Below are 8,779 nucleotides of genomic sequence, written 5' to 3'. Positions count from 1 at the left end.
GCGCGTGCGGAGGCAGATCGCGCGCCCCGCCCCCAGCCAGCCTGGCCCAACCCCCCCCCACGTGACCTCAGGAGGAAGAGCCCGTCCCCAAGGGCACCTGGCGCAGAGCTACTCCGTGTGACAGTCCTGGAGCCACCCCCTGTCACTTTGGTGACAGCATGGAATGCCTCCCGCCACTCCGTCACTGGCTGGGCCCACATGTTTGTGTGGGCTTGTGTGTGTGACGGCCCTCGTAGCGCTTCGCTCTCTTTCACTGCGTTGGAAACACTTTGGTTACATTGCAACGTGACAGCTGTCCTGTCAGCGTGCTCTTAAAAAAACTTATCAAAATTGGTTAATTTTTGTGTAGCCACTGTAACATGGAAGATGGAAGAAAATAAGCAACGTTTTCAGCATGTTATGCTTTATCGTTTCAAGAAAGGTGAAAATGCAGCTGAGATGCAGTAGAATGGTTTGTGCAGTGTGTGGAGAAGGTGCCGGGACTGGGCGAACGTGTCAAAAGTGGCTTGTGAAGTTTCCTGCTGGAGATTTCTAGCCGGACGGTGCCCCACGGTCAGGTGGACCAGCTGAAGCCGACAGCGATGAAATCAAAGCACTGAGCGAGCCCTGGCTGCCGTGGCTCCATGGACTGAGCGCTGGCCTGCAAACCAAAGTGTTGTCGGTTTGATTTCCGCTCAGGGCACAGGCCTGGGGTGCGGGCCAGGTCCCCAGTAGGGGGCGCGTGAGAGGCAACCACACACTGATGTTGCTCTCCCTCGCTTTCTCCCTCCCTTCCCCTCTCTCTAAAGATAAATAAATACACCTTTTTTAAAAAAAGACACTAATTGAGAACAACCAGCGTTATGCCATGTGGGAGATAGCCAACGTACTCAAAATGTCCACGTCAAAGTTATTAGTGAGGATGAAAAATGTGTCTTTTATCACCTGAAAAACCCATATGGACTCTCCGGCCAACCCGGCACTGAACCCCCGTCCCCTTGTATCTGCAGTCGCCTCTCCCACGCGGCGTGCGGAGAGGCCGAGAGGCCGGGTTTGCCAGGGGCTCTGCGCACCGCTGCCTCCTGACCGCAGAGTTCTCGTCGCTCACAGCGCCGTGGCTGCCGGGGGGACGGGCTCCTTCTGCCACTCGTCCTGTGTTTCCGCGTGTCCTACACGGGCTCTGTCCCTCCGTCCCGCATGCCTGCCTCTCTTGGTATTGAGTTGATTTTTTTTTTTTAGCGTATCATTTTGCTTTCCTTCTTTCCTTTCTGGTGTATTTTCCCAGTATTTTCTTAGTGGTTTTCTTGAGAGTCACAATTAAAATCTTGACCTTGTCACAGCCTAGCTCTAATCGTCCCAGCCCAGTTCCAGGGGGCACAAACAGTCTGCTCCTACTGGTGTCCCTCCCTCCTCACCCTCTGCCTGTCACCGTCACGGACGAATCTCTGTCCTCTGTGTGCCCGTTAACACACTCACAGTGACCCTTTCATGGATTTGCCAGTTAAAGCCCCCAGAAAAAGAGAGTAGTTACAAAGGAAAACTACGGTAATACCAGCTTCACGTTTTCGGGAGCGACAGGGTGGGGTCCCGGCAGGAGGGCAGGCACAGAGGCCAAGGGAAGAGAGCCAAGAGTCGGGGAAGTGACCGTCCCCTGCTTGGGCAGCGGGTTGCCGGCCAGGTGAAAAGACCATGTTCGAGAAGAAAGGGCAGTCCTCCGCAGAGGGGCTGGGACGCCCAGGAGCACGTGCAGGAGGAGGAGCTGGACGCTCCCCCGAGCGCCCACCGGAGGAGGGGTGGCACACAGACTGCGCTGCGGCCCCAGGATGGACCTCCCAGCGGCCGCAGATGGGGATGAAGCGCTGGCGGGTGCCACACCCCAGGCCGACCCTGGAAACAGGGCGTTCGGGGACACCAGCCGGACGGGAGGCTGCACGGGGTCCGATCCCAGCTGGGAGCCTTCTAGAGCAGGCGGACGGGGCTTGGTGGGGTGCGGGGGGGTGGGGGTGGGGCACACTCACACGAAGTGCCCTGCAGCCCGGCGGGGTGGGGAGGGAAGGGGGGGACGCTGTTTCTCGGGTGCAGAGCTGCTGTTGGGGTGGCAGGTTCTGGGACAGCGGCGCCCGCTGCCCAACCTCCAACCTTGCGGACGGACGCACTCACCACCACTGCACTGACGTGGTCAGAACAGACGCTTTATCTTACGTGTGTTTAACCACAATAACAGTTCTTCGAAGAGGACCTGCAGCACCTGCGTTGCCCGCAGTCCGTGCCGCCTGAGGCTGCTGACCGGCCGCAGCCGCTGCCCGCTCTCCTCCCCTGTGCTCAAAGGAACCCCCGAACATTCTGTCTCTGTGACCAGCAGGAGCCCCGCCTGGGAGCCCCGAGTGGATAAGGGAAAGCACCACCCAGACGGGGAGAGGGGGCGCTGCGGCCCTGGTCTCCACTTCAGGCAGGCAGGCCGTGCCCGTTCTGTTTAATGAAAACCTGCCCCGGTTGCTACACTGTCGAGGAGGAGGCTTCCTGAGCTTCTCACAAGGTTGGCATCATTTCCGAGGGACAGAGAGAGTCGGCAAGTTTCTGCAGAGAAGGTTCTAGGGAAGGGGAGGGGGTCTCTGCCCACGTGCACCCCTGTGACACCGACAGGCCTGGGGTGCCCCGCCGAACAGGCGGAGAGGCCGCCGGGGCGCCTGTAGCCACTGAAAAGTTCTACCCCCAGGGAAGCGGGGCGCTCGGAGGAGTCATGGGACCCTGAAGGCGGCGGGAGCAGGGGTGCGGGTGGGGAGTAAGAGCAGGGAGAGCCGAGCAGATGGGACGGCGCCGCCGCGGGCCGGGCGGCGGCTGTGGCGGCGGCGAGGGCGGTGAGCCCGGGCTGCGCCTGATGCTGGGGCCAACCGGATGTCCTGGTGGAGGGTGCGGGGCTGCGGAGCAGAGCCCGGGACGGCGTGCGCGTTCAATCGAGCACCCGGGGCCTGGAGAGGGCGAAGGCGGGAGGGAGCGCGCGGGGCGGGGCGCCCGGTCTTCAGCCTGTTTGTTTGCGTTTGACACCCGAGTGGACAGGCCGCCGAGCTGTGGCTCAGAGCCAGCGTGGGCACCGTGGGCGCGAGCCGAGGACGGAGGAGGGTGGAGCTGAGGTGGGGGGGGAGGCAGCGGCGAGTACCGGGGGGGGGGGGGGGGGGGGGGGGTCCTGACCGGCCGCGTGCCCAGAGCCCCGGGACGCGACACGAGGCTGGAGGTGGCACCCAGCGTTGACCCGATGAGCCCTGCGGAGCGACCCGAGTGGAAAGGGCTTGCGGAGGGAGGGGACAGAAGGAGGGCGCGCGGACACTTGCTTTTAGCTGAGCAGGAACGAAAGAATGGGCGGTAGCCCGGGGTTGTGCCGGCCGGAGGGGTCTGGGCGCGGGGTCTGCAGAATGTGCGTGGCTGCGGCTGCGGCGAGGGGCGGCGCTGGGGGGCGGGGTCCCAGGGCAGCCGCGAGGGTGGGGCCCAGCACCCCGCGCCCACCCGCCCGCCCCCAGCCCGGTCGCATGCCCCGGCCCCGGGCCCCCAGCCCCCGGCCCCCAGCCCGGGCCCTCCCGCACTCAGCGCCCTGCGTCTGAAACGGTCTTCGACCAGCTCAGCCTCCGGTTAGATCTTACTTGAACGCTCGTTTTAAATCGCTGCGTATTGCTCGGGACGCTGGGTGTCTCCCCGAACTCCGAGTTGTGTGCATCCACACGGACCGTTTGCTGTGCTTCGCGACGTGGGAGGCTGCGGGCGGCGGGGCCGCGGCGCCGTCCGCGAGCTTGTGGAGGGGGCACGGCGGCTGCGGGCTGTGAGAAACGGTCACCGGAGCGTGGGTCGGGGCCCGTGGGCTGTGGCAGATGACCGCCCGAAGAACCCAGGCCTTTGGGGGACAGCTGCTCAGCCTTCGAAACCCGCGTCACTTGGCGCCTTGGGTGGGCGTCCACCTGGGTGCCCCCCACCCATCACCAGATGCCCCCCCCCCGCGCCTCCGCCCCGGGGCAAGTTGGGGCTGGGGCGGGTGGTGGGTGGCTCTGCTCAGAGCTGGAAAGGCTGCGGGGAGAAGGGGGCTGCCGTGTGGGGACCCCCACGCTCCCTGTCCTATTTGGAGGTCTGGTTTCCACCAGGATGCTGGGAAGGAGGGGCTGGGGTGGCGGTTTCCCCGGGGGGTCACGGTTCCCCAGGGGGTGGATGGCCGGGACACGGGTGGGTGGGGAGAGGGAGCAGCTGTGGGGTCAGGCCCTGCGACCCCCGACCCGTCCAAGGAGGGAGGTTGTCCCGGGCAGCAGCTAGCTGGCCTTGGAGGCCCTGGGGGCTCGGGGAAGGGGCGGCCCTGGGAGGCACCCGGGAGCTCTGGTGGGGCGAGGGTCAGGCAGGGTCTGGGGAGCCCAGCGCCCGCACCACCCGTGGGACCCATGAGGGGCTGTCAACGCCCCGCCTTCTGCTTTTATTGAGCATACATTTCTGAGGGTGCCTCCCTGGTGTGGGGCCCCAGGTTCCCAGGGCAAGTGTCCTTCTCACCGCTGACCCCTTCCCTGAGACTTGGCCCTTGTGCAGACCACCCCCTCTTGCCCAGGGGGGACCCAGCGGGTGGAGGGCCTCCTCCATGTGAGCCCGCAGCGGGCGCGAGGCTGGGCGTGGAAGCAGGGGAGCCCGACAGTGGGCCCCGCAATGGCCCCTGCCGCGCAGCAGGAGCGTGTGGAAGGTGCCTGAAATATGTGTTTTAAAGCATTTTATCTAATTTTAAAAAAGATTTTATTTATCTATTTATTTTTAGAGAGGGGAAGGGATGGAGAGAGAGAGGGAGAGAAACATCCGTGTGTGGTTGCCTCTCTCACACTCCCTACTGGGGACTGGACCGGGAACCCAGGCATGTGCCCTGACTGGGAATCGAACCAGCGACCCTTTGGTTCGCAGGCCGGCACTCAACCCACTGAGCCACACCAGCTAGGGCGGGACTTATATTTTAGAATATATAAAAATATTTGAAACTCAAAAGTTAAGAAAAACATACTTAAAATTGTTATGTATATTTTAGCACAATCAAAATATGAATTTTAAAGTAATAATAAGATGAACAACCTAATTAAAAAAAAAAAAAACAGGCAAAAATTTTTGTTAGACGTTGAACCAGTGGGGGAGGGAAGCTGGGTATCTTCCCGGGTAAAACGTCCAGTCGCGTTCGGAGGGGGGCTCGGCACCTTCAGGCACCAGGAGAACTCACGCTGGCAGCACACGCGGCCCGGTTCCCACGACGCCCAGGACGCCTGGGCAAAAGGACGTGGGAAGGGGGTGGACAAGGATGCGGGACCCCGGGCACCCTCACGCCTTCCTGGTGGGAACGGGGAACAGCCGCTTTCTTCAAAAGGTAAACATCGGTTTACCACGGGACCCAGCGACTCCAGCCCTAGCCTCCGCCCGAGAGAAAGCGTGACGCGTGCACACAGACATGTACACGCGTGTCCCTACTCGGCAGCCTCATCGGTAAGAGCAGGCTGTGGGGAAAGGCTAATCCAGTATGTCCTCGCGGTGGACACCTGTGGGGGCCGCTGCTGGCCGGTGCCGTCACGCGGACGAGCCCCCAGGGAGTGCCCAGTGGGAGCTGCCAGACACCCGACGCTGTGCGGCGAGCTGTGCGGTCCGGTCGGTGTGATGCGTCCGAAGCGGGCGAGCAGGCGGACGCAGGCGGTGGGCGGGGCCCCGGCCGGGGGGAGGGGCAGACGGCCCGCGGGCACGCGGGGGCTCGGACGCTCACGGGAACCTTCCGAAACGCGCTTTTCAGCGTGGGTGGTTGCGCGACTCGGAAAACTGACGGGCTCGGCGAGTTGTGGGTGGCTCGTGGAAACCGCTGAAAGTGGGTGAGTTTTATGGTCCGTAAGCTGTGCTTTAATAAGGCCGTTTTAAAAATACTTTTCACGAGTTTTATTAGATTTCCATCTGGCTTTCTGAAACATGCTTAACGTGGCTTGCGGTATTGGCGCGAGAGGATTTCTGCCTTTCCTTACGAAGGCAGCAGCTGCAAGCAAGGGCTGCACCGGGCTGTGCCTCTTCGCTGCGGCTCCACGCGGGTGCAGGCAGCATGGCCCCTCAGGGGGTGGACGTGTCAGGAGCACCCTCGGGGACCAGGCAGGACCAGGGAGGCTGGGGCCCGTCTGGGGAGGTGGCCGGAGCTGGGGCCCCCAGGTGGGGGCAGCTGGCGGGCAGGGTCTTGCTTGCTCAGGGGCAGGAGTGCAGATGGGGGCATTGGGCCGGTCGCACTGGTGGCCACGCGGAGAAAGCCCTGGCATCTGCGCCAGGCCACCCGGACAGCGGGCACACACCTGGACGGGGCGTTGTGGGGGGAGGAGCTGAAGGCCTGAGGGGAGGGGTGAGCAGGACCGGGCCAGGGTGCCCTGTGCTTGCAGAGACTGCTGGGAGGACTCCAGCCAGGTGCCAGGGGTGTGGCCCCACAAGGGCCGGCAGGCAGGCAACCTGGCAGAGAGGGGCCAAGGCCCTGAGGGGCTGTGCAGCTGCGGGCTGGACAGCCCCAAGGCCCCCCCCCCACCTGTCCCTGGCTCTGCCCCTCCACGGGCGCTGCCGTGTCCCCAGAGAAGAGACCACTCGGGCCTGACAGGGTGAAACCCATGGAACCCACCCAGCAAGGAGCACCTACCGGGTACCAGGCCCAGCTCTGTCCTTGCCTTCCTGCCAGCAGATGGGCCGTGCCGGCCCTGGGGACCCGCCGTCCTCAGCTCCTTTTTGCCCAGCAGGGAGTCAGGTGAGGGACCCGGCGGCCAGGGGCTGCAGAGTGGGCCCACACTGGGGTCACCCAGAGGCCCAGCCAGGATCCAGCTCTCTGTGGATCCCTGCGGGGCTGCGGAAGGCCCCCCATGGGACCTGGGGTCTGTGGGCCTGGAGTGAGGGCACCATCAGGTGCCTCCTCTGTGGGCCTGGCTCCCTCCCCAAGACTGGTGCCGCAGCCCCGGCCGGCGGCTGGCTCAGGGCGCCCACAACTAATCCGGCCATCGGGGAGCAGTGGCCACCGGAGGCAGCCATGCGTGGGGTCAGGTGCCCGGCTGACGGAGTGGCTGGCTCACTCGTAGGTGCTGAGGACAGGGACAGCATGTCCCAGAAGCTGGGCCAAGGTGCGGGGCCAGGGAGGCCAGTGGACCACAGCGCTGAGTCCTCAGGTGACCCCAGGCTATGCCCTGGCCACAGGGCAAGAGGCCTGCTCAGGCCCAGGACGGTCAGCTGCTGGGGCCTGCTCTCACCGACCAGGCTGGGGGCGGGGGAGGAAGGGGTCTCACTGTGCCCCACCCCGGGGAGGCACCACATTCATGGTGTCCTTGGGGCTCCATTCCTCCTTGGATCCAAATGACCTTCTACCTCCCAAACTTTGCAGACCACCACCTCCCCCCGCCCCGGCCTTGGAGGACCCCTCTATGCCGGGATGCCACATCATACTACCTCTCCTTTCAGACACGTCCTCTGGCCTGTCCACCACCCTCGGGACCCCTCCTCAATCCGGAGATGCCCACCTTCTCTCTGTGCCTGCCCTTGGTCCCAAAAGGCCCCGCACGCCCCAACGCCTATGGTCCTCCGGGAGCCCCGTCTCCCGTGTCCTGACGCCCTCCTGGTGGCTCCCCCCCCCGACTGGGCTTCCCGAGAGCCCAGGGCAGCTCTCGGACCCCCTCTGGGGCTGCAGGCGAATCCTGCACACACGTGTAGGGTCTGCATCATAGCCACTCCTGCAGGGCGAGCCCCCGGGGGTCTCTCTGGCCCTTTGAGCTGGAGTGGGGGAGGCTGGCCAAGCAGACCAGATGGGGGACCAGGACTGGAGCCTGCAGTGGGCCCCGCCCTGGGGTGCTCCGCCGGGTTGGGGTGTGGCCCCTCTACATGTGCTTCCTCGAATAGGATAGGGGTGCCTCTGTGGGGACCTGGGGGCAGGCGAGCTGTGGGACGAACCCCAGCCCAGGTAGGTGTCTCCCAGACCCGGGCTCTCTGCCCCGCCCCCCCCCCCCGCCACGAGGTGAGGACGGACGGATGTTCCCAGGACCGTACACTGCCCGCGCCCAGGATTCCTGACCTGTCTCCGGTCGTCCTGGTCACTGCTCCCCGGGACCCAGGGCACCTGCACCAGGGAGGCCTCACTGCCCAGCTCCGTCCTCACAGCCCAGGCCCTGGGGGGCCTCCCCCCAGGCACAAGGAGTGGGGCAGACGGCCCCCGGTAGGGGTTTGCTGGATACTCTGGTGCCGGCACCTCTCGTCCCCAACCCCCTGCACCCATGGCTGGAGGGGCTGGCGACTCACTCAGTCGCCCTGCGTTTCTGGGTGAGGAGCCCAAGGCACCCAGCTCAGCGGCAGCACCTGCCCGGTAGGGGGTTGGGGGGGGCAGGGAAGCCTGGGGACCTTGGGCCAGGTGCCGGCCTCCCCTGTGGGTAGGTGGGGCCAGTGGCATTGGGGTCCGATGCCTACTGATGGCCTGTACTTTGGGTCCAAGCAGGCCACTTCCTGGCAGGAAGGGGGACCCGAGGCCGGGTCAGTGAGCTCCCCCCTGAGCCAGAAAGATGGGATCCCACTCCAGCACCCTCCTCCTCCCCAGGGCAGGGGGTGGACCCCTTCGGCTACTGATGACCTTGACCTCTGTGGGCTCCTCGCAGGGGCCTCCATGGAGCGGGGAAGGGCCTGTGGACACTCCCCACTGCCTCAGCCATAGCCAGGGGCCAGGGTGCAGGGGGCCTCTGTGGGCAGGTGCCAGGCCAGCTGACACCTTCCCAGTTCTGGTGCCGGTGCCGGTGACAACAGCTCACACGGGCAGGCG

The sequence above is a fragment of the Phyllostomus discolor genome, chromosome 2, assembly GCF_004126475.2.
Source record: "Phyllostomus discolor isolate MPI-MPIP mPhyDis1 chromosome 2, mPhyDis1.pri.v3, whole genome shotgun sequence".
Lineage (NCBI taxonomy): Eukaryota > Metazoa > Chordata > Mammalia > Chiroptera > Phyllostomidae > Phyllostomus > Phyllostomus discolor.
Note: the sequence above shows the minus strand (reverse complement) of the source record.